General features: G+C 36.7%; 1 protein-coding gene and 1 pseudogene across 1 annotated transcript in view; one reads left to right on the plus strand and one right to left on the minus strand.

The window, feature by feature from the left end:
• LOC129775787 (GATA zinc finger domain-containing protein 14) overlaps positions 1-22174 on the plus strand; it is a 301077-nt gene that overhangs the window by 163745 nt on the left and 115158 nt on the right. The window lies entirely within an intron of this gene.
• LOC129780745 (U4 spliceosomal RNA) lies at positions 14684-14816 on the minus strand (annotated as a pseudogene).

Raw genomic sequence — 22174 nt, forward strand, 5'->3', positions numbered from 1 at the left:
CGACGCGTTTTGGTTGGATCCCCCCTGTCTCGAAATAGGCGCGATTCGAAATTGAAAAGTTAATAGCATCCCAATTGATGGGCCCCATTTCGGGCCGTGGTGTTGATTGGGAGAATTGATTGTACTGTTTGAACTGAAACAAATACCGGCAGCACTCGTCCAATTCGCGGCCGCCCAAATTATAGACCGCGCGCTCCGCGGAAAGGGTGAAATTCGCAGCACATTAAGTTGGCGGCCAAAGCACTTTTGCCATTGATCTCGGATCGGATGCTGTTGAAGCGAAGGTAAGCGCTTTGGGCACGAAAAAGAAATTGAGAAAGAGAAAGTGAAGACTTCGCAAATTGGCTCTGAAAGCAATACGGGCGCATCTTCCGACATGAAGGCCACTAAGAAGGTAACATCATTTCGATTTGTTTGGTCGCATCGTCGGAAATTGGGTCGATAAGCAATCGCCAGCAGAGATGCTGCTGGCTGGTGCCACTTGTTCCATTGTCTCGCTTCGATTGGCGGCGAAATTGGCTCGAGATACCATCAGCCGGGTATTTCGAGACAATAATATGTGCACATTTAGAGATCATATGTATCTTTTGTGAGATTCCGGAATGCTCGAGCAAATGTTTCAATTTTTTGGATGGGGCGCCGCCTTGGTGTGCGGCAAAATTGCCGACAGAACGTGATTGTGGGAAAAAAATCTCATGTTTTTGTTATGCAAAATGGAATACCCCACACCCCTGGTCGGAGAAAAAAAGAGCGACGAGGCAAAAAGAACAACAACACGGAAGGAGCAAACTTACCGGTGTAAACAAGTTATAATATTGATATAAAAAGTGAGAGGAAGAAGACGAGGAGGGGCAAAATCTGCTTATTGGATGCTTGGTAAGGCTAAAGAAGGTGGGGGGAGTTGAACAAAAATTGCACACGAAAGGGAACTTGAGCAACAACCATAGCGAAACCAATTTCTTGTGTTTCCGCTCGACAAAGGTTCGCACGTTCTGTGTTTGGGCAAGTGTGTGTGTGCGTTTGCACACCGGTTCTGAATGGAGTTTACAGAAAGGGAAATGTTGAATCAATCGAATTGGAAAGTATATGCGCGCGGACTGTGGTGTGGAGAAGGCGAGGAAGCAATAAAATTATTATGAGCCCCAAGTTTTCTTTTGCCTAAACATGCTCCAACATATTTTATTAATTCGGTGAAGTGATGGACATTTGATTTGGTTCAACGAATTAAGTTTAATGGAGTTTTTACGAGTTCGTGATGGTGCGCGGAAATCCTTTGCGTTCGAATTTCCTCCCCACTATGAATAAACAAGTAATAAAACTCCTGTACTGGAGGAGTTAGATTCAACATATAGAAAGCTAAATAAAATTTTTCGAACAACGTGCGATGTTAAGTTATAATGAAAGTTGGTTAAATTACGTAGTGCTTGAATGGTTTTAATTCACGAAATTTGAAGAATACCTATTTCCCCATAGACTTTCTCGATGCATTTCTCATTTTTATTCTGTCTCCACCTTCATCAAGGCGGAAAGTTTAATTTAAGTTTTCCCAATTGGCCTTTTTCAAGGCTAGCGGCGAATGAACTGAAGAAGTCTCTTGGAGAGGGTTATCCTCAACCGGTTCACAAAATCGTACATTGACCATGGTCTGTCAAAAATGCAGTTCGGTCCACTGTTGGTGCCATCCGGACGGTGATCTGAAAAACTGAGGAGTCATCAAAACAAAAGCGAAGGGGTGATCGACCCTGCGCAGTAGTAACGATCGGCATGAAGAATGCATTTAATAGCCCTAACTGGGACGCCATTGTCGAGTTCCTGCACCATATGAAGGTTCCTGGGTACCTGTGTTGTGTCACATTGCCCGAAACACGTTTACTCGAAGCACATTCACCCGAATGTAACAAATACCAATGGATAAATGTTGCATTCGGGTAAATGGTAAAGGGTAATAAAAAATATAGAACGTAAATGCCATGAAAATGTGAAAAGAATGAATAAAAAAGGTACTCACGTATTTACGCCACAGCAGCGCAATTTTGATCATGCTAACCCGGCAAACTTCGTCCCGCCCAAAATTTATTATTAGTTATCAATATCTTCAAACATTCACGTGTTGGTACTAAGCACACGATCATTGGTCCAATTGCAGTACTGTTCATTCATTGATCTTCTAATCGACTCTCCAAAATTAACTTTCACTATAGAATTCCTAGTAGTTCTACCAACACTCGTCTTTATAATATCAGGTTATTTTGAGACATAATTTTCGTTCAAGATTTTTCAACCACTTGCACATAACATGTTTCTCCATTACAGGGAATAAATGTTTGATACATAAAATATGATAGAATAAAGACAGCCCTAAATCGGACAATTCCTTTCTCGAGTTTTAACACATTCGGCGATCCATTTTTATTTATATAGATAGAAGAAGATATAGGAGTGCATTTTATGACATTAACACTCGTTTCCACTTTCGAACACAGATTAATTCCGTTAGCGCAAACATCAATTGGACTAACAACGCTTGTCACTATGTAATTGTAGAACATATGGGAATTGCATTTTCCGAGTTTTGTTCCATTTTCCTTCACTTTTCCGAAATTTTTCAATTGTCATGCTTAGTTGAAATATGTGTAATATTTTTATGGAACCCCCTCTCCATTCCAGAGGAGGAAGAGGTATCATATCATCATAGAAATATTTCTCTTACCCAAAAACCCTCACATCACAAATTTTGCTCCATTTACTTGATTAGTTCTCGAGTTATGCAGAAGTTTGTGTTTCATTTCTATGGCAGCTCCCTTCCCCTTGGAGAGGGGGTTATTGTGTTGAACCACCATTGAAACATTTGTTGCTCTTTAAATCCTCCATATACCAAATTTGGTTCCATTTGCTTGATTAGTTCTCGAGTTATGCAGAAATGTGTGTTTCATTAGTATCGCAGCCTCCTCTTAGAGAGGCCCTCTTGCAATTTCTTGCCCTTTAAAACCTCGACATGCCAAATTTGGTTCCATTTGCTTGATTAGTTCCTGAGTTATGCAGAAATTTATGTTTCGTTTGTATGGCAACCTCCCCTCCCTTTAGCGTGGGCGGATGGTTCTCGAACTGTCATAAGAACCTTCCCCGGACCCCAAAATCCCTACATACAGATTTTTAAGTCGATCGGTTCAGTAATTTCCGAGTCCATAAGAATCAGAAAGATAGATAGAAGTCTGTTTTTATATACAGCCATTCCATGCCAAACCGATATAGTGGTTCTCAGATTTCAATGAAAAGTTGTAGTTTTGTTCTTTATAGCACAATATCAGACCCGTATTTAATTATTTTTTCGTTAGGGTGACCATTTACATTTTAGGGTGGTTCGAAGAATAAACTTTTTCCTAAGATTGACTTTTTTCAAAAATTTATAACTTTTGAATCATTGAACCGATTTAGATGATCGACATATCAAATTAAAGCCAATAAGCTTAATTCATTCATTAAAAAATATTGGAACTGCAAAAAAGATTGATTTCGTGTTCGTAATTATTGATTGTAACCATTTTTTTATTGTTTTCATGGCTTTGGACTAGAGGGTGCTATATTTTTTATATTTTTCTTGAAAGCTGAGGATTTTTTACATAACATATCTCGATATCAGAGATGCAATTTTTTTCGTTTTTAGGATATGATTTTCCAAAGTTAACCGATTGTTTGAAAAAACAATTTTTCATCTTTTTTCCATTACAAAAATTCATAACTTCTGAACTACTGTACCGATTCAGATGATCGACATATCGAACTGGAGCTTATGAGCTTATGAGCTTATGAAAAATATTACATTTGGGAAAATTTTTGATTTTCGTTTTTGTATTTATTGATTGAGTCAGTTTTTCATAGTTTTCTCGGTTAAAGATAGAGGGCGCTATATTTTTTATATTTTTTATGGATAGCTGAGGATCTTTTACATAACATATCTAGGTATTCTTTTTCTTCTTCTTCTTGAATGGCGTTAACGTTCCATGCGGAACTCTTGCCGTCTCAACGTATGCATTAACTAGCGTCATTTATCAATACTTGGTTGAGATTTCTTAAGCCAAATAACACGCCTTGAATGTATTCCGAAGGGCAAGCTCTAGAATACGCGTGACCACAGTGCAAGTCGAAGGAAATTTATCTGACGAAAAATCCCGAACGCCCTGCATGATAATGTGAGACGCTAACCACTCGGCCTCGGGTGCACTAATATATTAGATATATTAGAGATGCTATATTTTTTTTCCTTTTTGAGATATGATTCTTCAAATTTAACATGTGTTAACAGAACATACGTACACCTTGTTCCGGAATGCCTAATAACAACGAGATTTATATTCTGCAAAGTATTGCAGATTACTACCTTCTTCATAAAACGATGTTTTTATGCATAATCTTTCGGAAAAACACAAAAAAAAACTTATTGTGTGTTCCCAGTGCTCCAAAAAACAACGTCAAGTTCAATTATCCCATGTTGATATTCTAGGCATAACAATCCCACCATGAATTTTGAAGCCTGTGACCAGCATTTCAATTTAGCAATACACCGGGTTTTTTATAGGCACTATACTATTGTTTAATGAAATGTGAAAAGATTATCTCATTTGAATCAATCAATCTTGGTCACAGGCTTTAAAATTCATGGTGGGACTGTTATGCCTAGAATATCAACATGGGACAATTGAACTCGATGTTGTTTTATGGAGAAATGATATGAATCTCATTGTTATTAGGCATTCGCTTACAAGGTGTACACGTGTTCTGTTAAACTTTTTCTTATTTGTTTGAGAATGAGTCCGTTCTTCCAAACCAGAAATGAGTGCATTAGCCCTGCTAAAAGTGTGACATGAAATTCTTGTACTTGAACCGATTTATTCGATATGGCTCTACAAAAATACATGGTGGGACCGTTATGAATAGAATATCAACATGGGACAATTGAGCTTGATGTTGTTTTTTTAAAAGCTGGGAGCAAACTATATGTTTTTTTTGTATTTTTCCGTAAGATAAACATAAAGACGTAAGATGCATAAAAACAAAGTTTTATGAAGAAAAGTGAAAATCGTCAAAAAGTAACATGGGACAACTATGCGTAGAACGGCAGTACAATAGTTATGAATTTTTGATAAAAGTATTTTCTGGGGAAAATTGGAAAAATAATTGGACTTACCTAAAGTGGAAATGGGCCCCCTAATAAAGAAATTTAAAAATACGGGTCTAATATTTTGCGGCAATGAGCAAAAATATCACTTTTAACGAGAATCTGAGAACCACTATATCGGTTTGGCATGGAATTCTCAAATTCATAAGAATTTCTTATATTTATATATTATACTAGCTGACCCAGCCAACTTCATTCCGCCCTAAATTTGTGTTTTGTTATCAATACCTTCAAACATTCACGTTTTCTTACTAAGCGCAAGTTCATGAGTCCAATCGCAGAACTGCTCATTGATTGATCTTCTAATCGACCCCGTTGAATTTACCTTTTACTTTAAAATTCCTAGTACTTCTACCAAAACTCATCATTATAATATCACATTATTTTCAAACACAATTCTCGTTCAAGATTTTTTCAACCACTTGCAAATAACATGTTTCTCCGTTAAATGGAATAAATGTTTGATACAGAAAATATGATAGAATAAAGACAGACTCCACCCCTCTTCTCCCCTTAGAGAGGGGGAGGAGTGTCTATTCACCATTGAAACGTTTCGTGCCCCCTACAATCTTCACATGCCAAATTTGGCTCCATTTGCTTGATTAGTTTTCGAATTATGCAGAAATTTGTTTTTCATTTGTATTACAGCCCAACCTAAGAGAAGGGGGAGGAGTGTCGAACCACCATAGAAACATCTATTGCATCCTAAAATCTCCACATGCCAAATTTGGTTTCGTTTGCTTGATTAGTTCTCGAGTTATACAGAAATTTGTGTTTCATTTGTGTTTCATTCGACATCCCCATTGTCCCACGTCAGCATATGAGCAACATTACTGGGACTAATAAAATGCAACATTAATCAATATTATCTTCGTTTGATCTCTGGCTGCATTGGTGACCAATGTCAAGTGCAGTAAATTTATGCTGTTTGTGTACTTGGTACACTGTCACACATACACACAGATGAAAGCAATGCACATTCGAGTGGAACTGATCTGCTGTACAAAGCGACTGTGACGGAAGCAGCAGCAGCAAAAAAGCCGAAACCCCGAAAAGGAAACCTTGTATCATGGATTCTATTTGCCTTGCGAGTTTCCACTTACCGCTCTTCCAACGGCGGGTGGAAACGTTTCGAAATCCGGTTCCATGTATGCAACTCTCTGCTAATTCTGTTCTGTGGTCGGAACAAAATGCAGCAGTGTTTACCCGATGGCAAACTCTCCTCGGAACCGTGTAGACAATGTGCACAAAATTCCAGCATCCCAGCCATGTGTTTAGATCCCCGCGCCGTTTGTGTATTTGCGCTGATTACCCGCACTTTTCTCTTCCCGGAATGAATTGCACTTGTTATTTGCACTCGGAGACCATCTTGCTGATGCCCCTTCCCACCAGTCTCTCTTTCCGCGTTTTATTGTTGCTCTGACCGAAGCCGACTCCTCTGGCTTCTACAATTCGTTCGAAAAATGAGGCCACAGCACAATATATACACATGGCGCGAAGTCGCAAAACCAGTTCCAGACATTGGTACAATCGCTAAAACGCGCAGAAACGTCTTGCGTCGTTCTTGAAATAATTGCACTTTTGGTCCGAAAACTCGGAGGCTTAAGGCTATTCGCTATATGACCGAATAATCGTTTGCAGTTGTCCCCCGGAAGATAAACGGTTCGCAAACAGCTGAACGGCTGTTTCTGCGGTTGTCAACTAGCAGCTGATGTTTTCCGAAATGGTCAATTAGTTGGCAACATGTAGCGGTGTGATCAGCTGACGACTTATGGCTTCATGAAGTGTCTGTCACCTGGACACTTGGAAAATAATTTAAAATATATAACAATAATTAGTACGCTTATTATTATTTCATGCGATTGATCGATCTGGAACGCGAAGCCACGCACTGTTCATATTAATGACCACCAATCGGCAAAGCCTTCACAGTGGAATTGCACAATCATCCGCCAGTCGTGAGCATCGTTTACTACTGCGTGACTTCTAGATTGGCTCTAATGACGAGTAATCGACCGATTAATCGTTCCAATCGACCACAGAATGCGCTAATTGAGTGTTCGAGGCCCATTGATGATCGTTCGATTCCTGGCGGCGCTTCAACAAGGCTGCACTCGTGACCAACGAATTAACTCCCCTGCTAGAAGTAGCACAGACAATCAAAATCTACCCGTTCGATGGTTTTGATACGCGGGAAAAATGTTTTCAATCCATTGTTCCACTCGACAGAAAATGAAACTCTAGGTTGCGCAATGAACTTGGCTTATCTCGGTCCATAGCTCACAGTCACGTTCGGTGCATTTTTTTCCTTTCCATCTCTTCCCTCGGAGGAAGGTATTCACTTGGCTATCTTCAGCACAGTTTCCGCGACGACGTGATGGAAAATGAAGACGTGCGCATCCGAATAGCAGATATAAATTGCAAACATTAAATAGCACTCAATTTTCATTATCAGCCAGTGGCCAACTCAATTCTTGTCTACGAGGAAAAGCGCCAACGGAGGAAACAGAGCGAAAGCGTTCAGTTCTCGGGAATCCGAAATAGTAGCGGAAAATTTTCTCCGAACCACCAGAATCAAAACAGCTCACCATCGGAGTGGTGATTTGAGAGTAGTTTCAACAACTTCTAGTGACTGGGGGATGTGCGCGGGAGGGTTGGGAAAACCACCGCTCGTAAATCAGACATTTATTGCTTGCTTTCGTCGGTCCACTGGCCGGTCTGGCATGGCACTGGCCAGGGTGTGAACGTGTAAACGATTTTCCCAAGCTTGGACACGGGAGCTGAACGTAATTTTTCTTCTGTGTGTTTTCGGTGTTTTGAAATGGTTTGGGTCGTCCAGAGGGGTGATAAATTGATGTTTTTAATTGTTAATTAATTTTATTGCTGGGAGGGACAGAAGCTCTGATCGACGATAGATTTTTCGGTAATTTTTTTGTCACGCACTGATTGTGATGTTTGTCAAAGGTGAGATATAATAATACTCCATGCAAAACTATTGAAACAATGTACGGAATCGATCGATAATGTTCAAATTCGAGAAATATGGAATATTAATGAATGTTCATGGATTCATGGAATTCGAGGATTTTCATGGGGATGGATTGAAGAATGAGATTTTTTGTCAATGTTCAAATAGTCATAACCTTTTGAATAATATACATACTTTTAAGCAGCAATGCAATAAGTTGAATTTGACGAGAACATTTATTTATTTTTATTTACCTGTTTCTGAGTTTGGGGTGGACAGCGAACAATCGTGAGTTAGAAACATAGCGCCCTTAATTGGCCATCTTAGTTTGTTATTATACAATTACTACTTAAAAATGTAACAAGAAACATCGGACTATTTGTATTTTCCTGTTGAAGCATGGCAACCATAAGTTTAACCTATTGTGGTGTAACAAACTTTGTGTTACTAATAACACTACAATGAATGATATGCTACATTATTAGGGTAACACAGGGTGAGTTGGACATACGGGGTGATTTAGACCACCCCTTTATCTTGAAAAGTATGGCTCAACTTGGATTTTTTATAATGTCATTTTCTTTTATTGTTGAACCGTATGTAACTAACGTAAAAAAAACTTTGGTAAAATTCGACAGGTGGAAGGAAACGGTAGCATGAATACAACAAGCACTTTGATTGTCAAAAAATATGAGTTTTCCGATCGTGGTTTTAAGGTTTTCCCGCTGATTAAACTAAATTTTCGTGTATTGTACGGTAAAGTTCTGTTCGTCTACAGAAGAGGAACAGTTTGATGCTGGGAAACTGTAAGTTTGATAACAATAAATGAAATTAATTGCATTTTAATTTTTGCATGTTGTGTGGGGTGACATGGACATGTTTCTGTGGGGTGAATTGGTCCTACCGGTTTGAGGCTTTTATTTGATCTAATTGATTGCAGATGTCACGGAATTACAAAAAGAGGATGGACAGACAAAGTTGAAAGAAGGAGGAGCTTGAAAAAGCAACTCAGGCCATCCAGAACGGATTTTCTTTGACCAACAACGAAAGTGTTTGAAAATGCTCGAACAACAGTGAAAAGATTCATGCAGAATTTGAGATGGTATCAATCCAATATTTCTGGTCTGGAATCTGGCTAAGACACCTGGTATCGATCCCAAAACACGGTTACTGATTGTAACATTATCCCAAAATACTTAACATAAACATAAGTATGTCTTTTTCGATGAAACACACACATAACCAAATAACCCTTACATCAGATTTTAATGTCCCAAAAATCATCTCTTTTATTTTATGATATATTTGGTAGTTTGAAGCTTGATATAGAGAAAACAAGTGTAGCTCAGTATACAACGTGACATTTTTGATTTAGATCGTATTGGTTTGGAAATATTAGGCGATTTGCTTAGGTGGTTCAAATTCCCCCCTTTTCCCCTACTGTCCCGCTAAAACAAAACGAATATTCTTCCGACAAAAAAGCGGAAGTGTGTTATTTGCCATATGTATCGATAGGACAAATATGACAAATAAATTAGGCTCTGTTACAGATGAAATTCAAAGGAGCATATATTATGGAAAACAAGGGGTGGAAAGCGCAGTTTTTAACATATCCTTCGAAGATCTAGTGTTCACTATCTACCCCAGTAACCTTAAGGCAGGATTCTAGTCTAGAAATTTGAGAAAAATCAAAATTTGTTTTCTTCATATTCCTGAGGTTTATTCATTCGAGAATCTATATACCTAGAAATTTTTTTCTGAAAATCTCGTTATTTATTTTAGTGCTGCGGTATCTAACCTAGTACGGTCATAACAATAACTTCAAACACGTTTTTCTCGAAACTAGTTTTTTTAATCTTGCATACACGATATCTCAAGTTCCACCGAACCGATTTCTGTTTATATGAATACAATCTGCATGCACCTCTCTATCGCATTAACCAATAGAAAGTAGCATTTTTTTAATTTTACTATTTTTCAAAATCGAAAAAATAAGAAAACTCGTTAAAAACGGCATTTTGTTCTTCAAACGTGTTCAAAACTTCATTGTGTCAAAAAACCGTGTACGCTTGTAACTGTTCTAATCATGTATGTTTTTTTCGTACCATTTTTGTTTTATTGTTTAAAATGAGCTGCCATACAAATGAAATACAAATTTCTGCATAACTCGAGAACTAGTCAAGCAAATGAAATCAAATTGGCGTGTGGAGGTTTTAGGCTTACGAAATATTTCTATGGTGGTTCCACACACTTACCCCCTTTCTAAGGGGAAGGGTTGCCATACAAATGAAACACTAGTCAATTAATCATGCAAATGAAGCCAAATTTGACATGTGACAGTTTTTGGTTACGAGAAATGTTTCTGGGGGTCCCATCAAAATATAACACATATTTCAACCAACCATATTCCAACCAAACATGACAATTGAAAATTTTCGGGAAGCTTTGAACAAAAATGAAAAAAAAATCGGAAAATTGAATTACCATATGTTCTCCAATTACATCGTGTCAAGAGTTGTTAGTTCATTTGAAAGTGGAAATGAATTTTCAGGTGAAAAACGCACTTCTGTATCTTATAACAGTATACCTAAAAAAACGGGTCGCCATATGCGATGGTAAGCGCAAAACTCGAGGAAGGAATCTCGTCCGATTTGATATGTCTTCTTTTTATTATACTTTCTGGATCAAACGTGTATTCCATATAACGGAGAAACATGTTATTTGCAAGTGATTGAAACATATTGAAAGAGAGTTGTGTCTGAAAATAATTTGATATTATAATGACCAGTTTTGGTAGAAGTACTAAGAAATTTATAGTAAAAGGAAAAGGATCAGGGTCAATTAGAAGATCAATCAATAAACAGTTCTGCGATCGGACCCATGAACATTCGCTTAGTAAGAAAACGTGAATGTTTGAAGGTATTGATAACAAAATATCCATTTTGGGCAAAACCAAGATTGCCGTGTCAGCTAGTAATATAATTATCAAGTACCACTTAATTATTGATTATAACAAGCTGTGGTAGTAACATCGGCTGAGTGTATCCTATGGCTTACTTTTCCTACTAACACATTCTTAAATTCTAGAGACATTTCTGAAAGGTCGTAAGGTAGGACCAGAATGCCGTGCTATGCGTTGCGTTGCGACAATTGTGCTCTGACACTTCATTTTAAATATGTATGTTTCCATTTAGTCGAACACAATAATGCGTTGCGTCATTAGCATCGTTGTACTAAATGCTAACATTTGTTCTAAACTGCTTGCGCCGAATTCGCGATGACAGTGGCATGGTGTCGACGTCTGGTGGCAACTTCAAATACTCGCCATAATTTGGGTCCCAAACTCGTTAGTGTAATCTCTATCAGATTAGAAGACACAGAGCCGGTTTTTAAATTCAAAATTTGAATGAAAATTTTCACATCATGTTATTTGACTACTTGAAACACGTGTTTCTGACTTTCATTCAACCATATGGCTAAACAATTCCAACATTGTTGCTGATTTTTTTCATCATAATATAGAGTTGTCTTCATAAAAATTTATGTATGACACTTTTTCACCACCTGCAAACAAAAATGTTTTTCATTTAAATAGAATACTAGTTTGATATGGAAAAGCCAATTTTCATTCATAATTTTAATTTTCAAAACGTGTTCATTCCGACTGAAAATCAGCTATTCTTCCACGCTCCCTTAAACTAGTAAACGAAGCTCAATACCGTCAGCGCGAATATGTCAATGTGTTGTTTTTAAAAACATTCAACTGATCCGTGGACACAACAATAACAAGAATTTCATACGAATTTTAATTTGTTTTTATTTACATGAAAAATTGTGACGCGAATGCTAGATTGTGGCTGCAAATCAACAGACTGCGTCGGGTGAATGTTCTAGTACAAGCAATGACAGCTGATGAGAAGCAACGCACAGAGTAGAGTTCTCTGAATCTCTCTTAAGTTAATGTCGAACTAACATTCCTTCCGTTTCCTCAGCAGTTGCAAGGACAATTCTTAATTTTTGAGAAAGCATGTCTCATTTGAGATATAATACTAATCATCAGCAACGGATGGATACCAGTTTTTAATTTAACAGTTATGAACTCGTACCACCTACGATATTGTTCAATGCTAATTCTAAATGCTAAAAATTTCCATTTTTGTAATACTCATCGCCAATATACTTGAAGCGAAGATAACATGGATCGCTGATAGCATACAACTAATCCTAAGCCATGGTTAAGGAGATTGCATGTAAGTCGGGATTTCATTCGCGTGATGTACCGACTTGTTGACGAAGGACTACGTCTAGCCGATATATATATATATATATATATATATATATATATATATATATATATATATATATATATATATATATATATATATATATATATATATATATATTTATATATATATGGGAGGTAAAATGAAAACCTAAACACAGAACATGCTGGATAGAATGTTCCCACCGAAGTATGTTCCCTAACACAGCCATCAGATCTAATAAATCATTTTACATGTAGACAGCGATCAAGACCCACTTATGTCTCCTCTGAAAAGCTCCGCATTGGAAAAAAAACGCAATTAAATTGTGCAAAGCGTATAGAAAAAAGGACACATAATAAACGTGTTATGTGCAATGTCCACTTGTGCTTCACAAGTAAACGAAATTGTTTCGTAGAATACCATGAATGATAATTCATTTTACTTTTTTTAATTTTTTTTATCCCATTTATTTATTTCAGGCTCTTAGCATTTTAGCTGTAACAGAGCCGAATTTTAATCGTGTACATGTCACATGGTTATCATATCTATAATTATAGCACATTACATTACACAGCTGCCATTCGCCAGTATTCCTTCTATACCATTGCATATGGTACATTTACACAGTAGCCATTTAGGCGTAAGAGTATTCTGTATTGTATATTTCTTCCATTATCCAGTTAGACCACCGGACAGCGGAGAAAGTTGATTGATCATTGTTGAGCTATTTATAGAACAGCAGCCCGATGTGTCTTGCAGAGCAGAGCAGTTATATGGATGAATCGATCTAATTTCGACCGTGGATCGATCTCCATCGCTGATGATTGTTGCGTGGACGTAGCTATTCTGTAACAACACAAAGTCAATGAGGGTCCTGAGTTTTGAACTCACGATCGATCGCTTACTAAGCGAACGCGCGACCAATGTGGCTACGGAGACCCCCTTTTTACTTTTTTGACAATTTTTATTATGTTTTTTTTATTACAAAGCAATTAATAAAATATTATAAAACCTAACCTAACTCTTTGTTTATTTACTGTTATGGTCCATAGGGAAAAATATTTCCCATGAAACACCCTATACACCCTGCTATGTTTTTCTGGTGATATTCTCTTACTTTACACCCACAATAGCTTAAATATTATGTTGTATTGGCATATTTAGTCTTAGACATCTTATGGTCCTGTAAGGGTTAAATTACATGGCGTTTGTTCAAATTCTTTACTTACACAGCAAATATGTTAAATTCAATTGAATTCGAAAATTGTTTCATTCAATCAATAATTCAATCAATACAAACCAATGGTTACAAAGCCAACGGTAGTCTCACGTCAACCTTGCGGTTATATCATAGGTATAACTCATCCATTTTTTTTTCTAATCATTATTTATTTAACGCGCAACTACATCGTATTGGAATTGTTACAATCGATGACTAGGTTTGTGAAAATGGCATCGAACACGTGTATTGTACTATTTATTAACTTTGACAGAGCTAGACCGCCTGGTTCGATACCCTTTTGAATGTGCAACAATCATGAAAACTTAAGAAATAATTTAGGAAACATGAGATGAGAATAATGGAGTTTTACCAACCAAATTTCAAATCTAATTTTAGGAGAAAATTGGAAACGTTATTTGAATAAGCACTAGTTATATAATAATTTTTTTGTAACAAATTTAATTTTTATGCACCAACCTTTGAGAGAGACGAGTTTTAAAAATTACATAATTATATTTAAAATATTTTAGGTTTTCACTATTTTTATGTTTCTTGACATATCTCTACACATGCTTAACCAAACTTCAATGTCTATATGCCATTGAATGGGTGACTAAATGCTTGTTTGAAGAGTCGTGGGTGGACCTACGTTTCATTTTGTAATTCATGAGAAACAAGCATTTGAAAAACAGGTATTTTGAAGCGTTGTCATGTCACGAAAATAGAGCATTTTTTTAGTTTACCAGATGAACATAGGTTCAAACATTTTTATACTTGGGTTTCTCTGAGCAAACAATGAAGGTCAACAACCCACAAGATTTGGTTTAGATCGGTTCACAAATAGAGGAATATCAACTGTCTCCAGAAGTTATTGTAACGTCACGAAAAGTATACAATCCATTCCAGTGTAACGTAACAACATTTTGACTCACTACAAACACTTTTTTTGCGTTTTCATGAATAAAGCACACAGCATTGAACGATGTTATAGTAAAATTAAGAAAATTTCCAACAAGAATCATCAGTTGGAGAATATTGTATAGTTAGATTGGCTTGTTGTCAATCAAATACTTTTGTGACGTGGCAACCTCACTTATTGCTGTTTCGGACTGTTTTTTTTTCAACTAGCAATAATCGCACCTCGGATAAACCTGATTGGTTACAATATCGCCACTGCGCAAAGCTAGGCTATTTCGGACTGTTGAAAATTAATGATTAATTTAATTAATTACAGTTCCGTTTCAAAACATACAAATGATCTTTCTCCTATGTTTTATCAACAATATATGAACGTAGATTCCATAATATAAGATATAATCTTATTTCAACTTCCGGTTTACTGATGGTAGTATTGAATGCTAAAAAAAATATGGAAACCCCATACGATATGGGCTTACTAGCGGAAGTCGAATATCTTATTTCGATGCCATTTTGGAATCGAGGATGGTGACTTCCGGTTCGTTAAAAACGGATATAAAAGACCGGGAATGGCATGAATTCCTACAAAACGATCGGGAATGGTGATGTGAATTGTTAGGTGAGAAGGAGATAATCTTTGAGTGGAATAAACTTAGCCTTAGAGCGACGTGTGTGAAGTTATACAAAGAAAGAGCACATACAAATGCACACGCAAACATCAACGATCAACTATCGTTGTCAACGTCAAAGTCAAAGTCATTTTCAACACGCAAACATAAGCGCCCTTGCACAGATATGTGCGCGGATGCATACAAAGAGTTTATCAAAAGTTTCTGATAGCTAAATCAAATGCGTTCCCCCTATAGTGAGCTCCACTCGAAGAACCAGGATTGTGCTAGCCATTGATGGCAAGCGCCAGAGTGAACGTGTTAAACAATCACCATATAAAACCTAGAGGTCGGTTTAGGAACACCCGACTTTTCCCAAATAAAGATATACCGTGTATTACAGGTTACAGGTAGATTCAATTTATATAGCTTATTTTGATGAACACACCATAAACGATTAAAATTGCCTTGTTTCGCAATGTTTCACAATCTAGAAGAACATAGAACTCATTTTGCACACAGGTCGAATATATTTCTTCTCTGTTTTTGAAGGGATGAAAACGTAAAAGCCAGAAAAAGTCACCATATTATCAAATTGTCAGCGTTATGACACCTTTTATTTGACACTATTGAAAATTCAGTAGGAAACATCGTTCCTGCGATACAAAGGAGGGTAGGTTCAGGACCATCGGTTGCGTTAGGACCACCTTTCCATATAGGATGAACTTTTGGAAGGGGAAGGGGCGATCTCAGAGGAAAGCAAGAAGTATTCAGAGTAAAAAAAAACATAAAAAATAGTATATCGCTTGCTACAATACGGTGAAATTCTTATTTAATACAACTTATTGATTGTGTGACGTGATAACGCTTCGTGGAGACTATTTATTCGCACAGAGTGCGTTGTCACGTCACAAAATAAATGCCGATTTTTTCAATGTTCTTGTGAGTTTTTTTTGAAAAACTGAATATACAGGAATCACCGTTCATCTTTTGTTGACAAATCATAGAACAAAGTTTATTTGTATGTTTTGAAACGGAACTGAAAATACAACAATAATATTCAAAAGTCGGAACCCGCAAAAAGACAGGTGTTGTCACGTCACAAAAGTGTTGGGCTGAAAACAAGCGAATTCAACTGCAAAATATTCTCCAACTGAAGATTCTTGTAGGAAATTTTCTCAATTTCACTTCAAAATCGTTTACCATTTGGAAATTGATTATGATTTATACATGAAAACTAGAAAAAAAAACTATTTTTAGTGAGTCAAACCGTTGTCACGTCACGCTGGAATGGGTCATTATTACACATTAGTTAGTTGTCTAGTTGAGTGGTAATAGTAGATTAATTATCGATCAAATATATTTAATCCGATCATTAGAGCTAATTCTGTCGGTATTAGTGAATTAAAATTAAAATATGGATATGAAAATATGAATATGAAATTATTACCTATTTTTTAACATAATACTATGCCTTTTATCAATAGCACCAAATCAACAGGTAACGTTTTTCTTTAAAATAGTTTTACTTTCAATATTTATTTTAAATCTGAACGGGATTTGATAGTTTGCATTCCAAACAAATTGGAAATTCCCTAAAATTTGTCGGTAAGATACATAATACACATTTTCTTATCGTGTTCCCCTGGCCGAGTTTATACCAGCTAGGTACAAAATATAAATATCACTGCTAATCAGACGAGTGTAAATCGGTCACTCGAAATGCAAATGCAGCACTCGCTCTATGGGCAATGTGGATAGAGAAAATATTTCAATCTTAGCTCTCCCGTGTTCTATTCATTTAGTATAAACAATCCATTCGCGATTAAAAATTAAAGTATTCACAATTCATCAGTCATCTATCTAGCGACCAGACAACCGCAAGGCTTTCGAAATAACCTGTTCAGTTTAGTTTTCGAAAATGGTCTTTTTCAAGACTAGATAATTCAAAACATCATAATCATCATCATCATTCAAGCCGTCTCGGTCCAGCAATCAGACAGCAGTCTTTCTCAATGAGATGTAAGTTCGAAATTTCTAAAACGAGAACGTTTCGTTTCTGGTGCAATGTTTCGGGTGTCAATACCCATTTGTCAGTTGTACAAAGTAGTATGTCAATCACTTCATTCGAAAGATAAAACGTGTGTGAGAAATACTGGTTACTTATTGGCCCAAAAACTTGTTTCGATAGCTCAAAGCTGAAAACTATTCAAATCACAAAAATCTATAAATATCAAGATTTGTCGATGGATGTCGTCCGTTGTCGATGAAACTTATCTAAATATTGTGCTTACCCCAACCTCAGTGCTGTGTTAAATAATTTTTCTCACCACAGAAGCCATATTCAGAATGAGCATGAAGCAAGCATAGCGCAGAGGAGAATCAAAGCAGAAGAGTATTGTTGATTTTTACGCGTTATCAAATAGATAACGGTAGTGGAAGACAAATATATTATCGCCTGGAGCCGCACTGTATGTAGTACGAGAAAAATGTCGCGATGTATACTGAGCTGTGTCTACAAAACAACGCAATCGGTCCTTTTTAGGGCCACGCAAGCATTCTAATAAAGAATTATTTTAGTGATTTCGATGCATTCTAGAAATCTATTTCATATTTATAACTGGCTGAAGAGAGCTTCTGTGAATTCTGGAACATGTTTGGATTCATTGGTGTTATGATATTGTTTTGAGTTAGTATTCTGCTTTCTCGGTTCATTCGCATCTAACCTTGAAAAAGACCAGACTAAGTGATTTCAAGGATTGTTTCCAGGTTAAAAGTGACCTAAGATATTTTTCATCGTTTAGAGTTGTGTTCTTCAGTGGAACATTTTTTTCGATGCTTTTGCTTTCTCCTCCGCCACTACCATATAATAGATTCGGTTCGGATTTTCTGTTGCTGTTGAGATGTAGTTTTGCTAGGAGATACTGAAAAACTACTTAGATATTCAAGAAGTTCAGTATTTCAGTTTCGCTACTCTAGACAGCGAGCAATCAACAGTACTTAGAATTAATTTGATCATCTACTCAAATTGGTTCGCATGAAAGCATTCGTTTGTCGTCCTTGCAATTGCAATCAAATATTTTTATCAAATAGATTTATTATTATTTTTTTCTAATGTTTGTGCTCGTCGTCAATAATTCCGTAGTTTTATGTTAACAGTGCGATCGTGTCTTGAACATTAACCTCTTCAAATTTTTTGTTGTGACCCGCGACATTGTGACTAACAAGTGTTTGTGGCCCCTCTGAAGAAAATGTTGAGTACCGCTGAGCAAGACTATCCATTTCATTTATAGTGCTAGGATTATAATCTAACTTAACAGTTAGAGATATGTTAACCATAGATGATAAGAAAATGAGTTTGACAGCTAAACGTTATGGAGAAAAAGAAAACAATTTCCAACAAATCCCACATCTGTGCGAAACACCTTTTCGAAAATAAATCCATCCGAGTGTAATATGTCAAAAAAACCACAACATTTCCCAATGACCTTAATACAACAAACATTCCGCATAACTCTTCCGGTAGAATTCGTTTGAAGTTTTGTCGTATAGGATCCCTGTTTGTGTCAGCGTTTAAAGGCGCGTCTGCCCCATTTTACGAGAATTTGCAAGGGTCGTAAATCCTCGCTCCAAAGCGCCAAATGTTCCCCAGACCACAATCGCGCGCCCACGTAGAAGATGGGCGTGTGCCCTACAGTTGTTGTTTTACACTTTATTGTTTTTACTGCCAACAGGAAAAAAACGCGTATTTCTTTTCGCACTTGCTCAGCTGGCGCCAATGCGGAAGTGTTCCACCAATGCGTTGTTGGGAAATCGAAACCCGCGACATACCCGCGGTGATAACGTATAAGCTTGGAAGATATTGACAGTTCGTGTGGCGTTTGAAATGGTCTTAATTTTGTTCTTGGCATGTCGTTTGTAAAAGATGAAATTGGCCCAATTTTCAATTCCGAATTTTGGTTCGGGTTAATTTCTATGTGCAAGCTGAAAGGCTACAAAACAGTAAAGCATTTATCCGCAATTAGTAGAAATTAGAGCACCAGTACACACCAGCTGAATGGCCACATTTGTCCCTCAGGACACACATCACCGTGGTTGCACGAAATAATTGACACAAGAGTCGCGCCGCAGTGGAACATGCGCCCATCCATAACCATTTTCGAAAATCATCAATCAAGTTTGTGTCACTAGTTGTCAAGTTGATGAATAATTCCCGCGTGTGTCTTTTTGCGATGACCAACGTGACGGGGAAGGATAGCGCTCCCATGACAAGCCAATGTGGCCAAAGGCTTCTTTTTGTGGGTTCACTCGGGGGCAAACGTTTGCCACTACGACGCGTCCAATCCCGCTAATTCTAATTACTGTGTCAATTAATACGATGATAAGGAGTTTGCGTATCCATGATATTGATGTCGCTGATGTTTGCCATTGGTCCATTGATCCGCATCATCGTATGATTACCAACCTGAAAGAAACAGAGATAGAGAGAAAAAAAAAAGTTCACATTAGAATCATCAATTTCTTGACAAGCTATCTGTTATGCGCCATGACTTAAAACAAACATTTCAGGGCACAGAGTACGACTGTCCGATGGTGCTGCATTCCGTCCGCCACATTTGTCATAAAACTTGTTCCACAAATATTGAAGCGAGAATTCGCCATCGTAAAAGCGCTGTCGTCATAAAACTATGTGCACTTCGCTCGTAAATTCATTGCATCAGATGCATTTCACACCGAGTCCAACTGCAGTTTCCGGACGGAATGGTAAGATGAATGTGATTTTTGAGAATATGATTTCTTGACAGGCGCTCTGGCTGGCGCATCCGTTTATGTGTGCGATTTTTACACACCGAAAAGACGAGTCCGATATCCGGTATTTCACTGTAAGTCGTAAAATTTAGCGCTTTCACTTCTTTGACGAGTTTTCTTTTGGGAAGAAAAATCAGCTATTGCCAAGCGGGATTATGAATAGCGAAAATAAAATCGTTCGCTTTTATGAAAAGTTTTGTCGTGTCTTGATGCTGAAGAGTGATTGGTTCGGAACAGCTGTATGTGAAAACAATAAAATCCACCGAGCGTTTGTTTCAAGAACTTGGGCACGAAACTGTAGAATGGATTGAATAATAATTGAATACTTGCAATATAATATGGTATTACACACACTACTATTCAATCTTTCAATGATGTCTTGAATGAATTGCGAACATGGTAGTTTGTGAGCGAATTGTGCTTTGTCGAAATTTGAAATTTGTGGTGTGAAATAGTGTCGTAAAAACTGTGCTTAACGGTCAACCAAATTGACAATTTATTATTTATTATAAGTATAGGTTAGGGTCTCCGTAGCCACATTGGTTGCGCGTTCGCTTAGTAAGCGATCGATCGTGAGTTCAAAACTCAAGGCCCTCATTGACCATCTTTGTGTTGTTACAGAATAGCTACGTCCACGCAACAATCATCAGCGATGGAGATCGATCCACGGTCGAAACAAGATCGATTCATCCATACAACTGCTCTGCTCTGCAAGACACATCGGGCTGCTGTTCTATAAATAACTCAACAATGATCATATCCAACTGTCTCCGCTGTCCGGTGGTCTAACTGGATAATGGAAGAACAGAAAGAATACTCTTACGCCTAAATGGCTACTGTGTAAATGTACCATATGCAATGGTATAGAAGGAATACTGGCGAATGGCAACTGTAAATTGTGCTATAATCATAGATATGATAACCATGTGACATGTACACGATTAAAATTCGGCTCTGTTACAGCTAAAATACTAATGAGCCTAAAAATAAATAAATGGGATAAAAAAAATAAGTATAGGTTGCTTTGCATGCTTTATTTTATTCTGATTTTAGTCAATAAAGTTGATCAAAACGCTACAGTGGAAATTAGCATTTAGAGCTCTACAGTTATTCTCTAGACAAAAACTGTCTTCGACAAAGTTGTTACACATAATAGAGTGCTAATTCTAATGTTATCAAAAATAGGGTGACCATAATAGTCGATGAAATAAAAAATCTAACTTTCTTATCTTTATAGATAAAGTTAAACATAGTTTGACAATATTGTAATCCCAGTTATTTAAAACATCTTTGTAGAACAAAGACTTTTTCTATCTCTTGAAATAACCGATATAGCGCTTTTCTTCTAAGTTGTGTTAGGGTCACCATGAAAAAAACTGTTTTTTTTTGCTCTTGGGTAATTCCAAATGAAATCGACAAATGACAAAACATGAGTATTTTTGATTCGACTGAAAGTGTGTATTCCGTTTGAGTTAGTGGAAATATGAGTTTTCCACAGCAATTGGGAATTTTTTGACTCAAGCGTAACTTTTGAAAAGGGCGTATCGATTTGAGTAAGAGGAATCTTTGATAATTTATATCTCAAAAACTATGAGTCGTACCGAAATAGTGTCTTAGAAAGAGTTATAGAGTATTGATGGTTGAATATGAAAAAAATGTACACTGAGAAAAAAAATTAGTACTCTTTTTTTTATTCACAAAATAAAAATTCAATTTACAATATCCAAAATACATATTTTTTAATTTTTTTTTTTATTTTTTCATACAAAATAGATGTCATGCAGAAAATTTAAAAAAGGAGCCCAAGATGGTAAAAATATTTTTGACAAACTTTGTGGAACATCGAATTTTTAGGAATTTTCGAAACTTCGAATTTTTGTATGTTAACAATCATTTTTAGCCACAAATTATGAATCCTGATGTGATTTAAAGCAAAAAAGGTTATTATCAATCTCCTTCTAAATGTAGCCATTCTCGAAATATTTAAAAAAATATTTCTAATTTATTGTCTTTTTTATAGTAAATAATCCCTTTTAATATGTTTGTCGTGTTATGCCGTCATGTTCATGAAATTTTATGAATTTGCTTATAATTCCAACAACTTTTCCAAATACATCATCATGGTTCAGTTTTTGAGTCAAGCGTAATTTTTGAAAAGGGCGGGCGTATCGATTTGAGTAAAAGAAATCTTTGATAATTTATATCTCA

This window comes from Toxorhynchites rutilus, chromosome 3 (assembly GCF_029784135.1).
Source record: "Toxorhynchites rutilus septentrionalis strain SRP chromosome 3, ASM2978413v1, whole genome shotgun sequence".
Taxonomy (NCBI): Eukaryota; Metazoa; Arthropoda; class Insecta; order Diptera; family Culicidae; genus Toxorhynchites; species Toxorhynchites rutilus.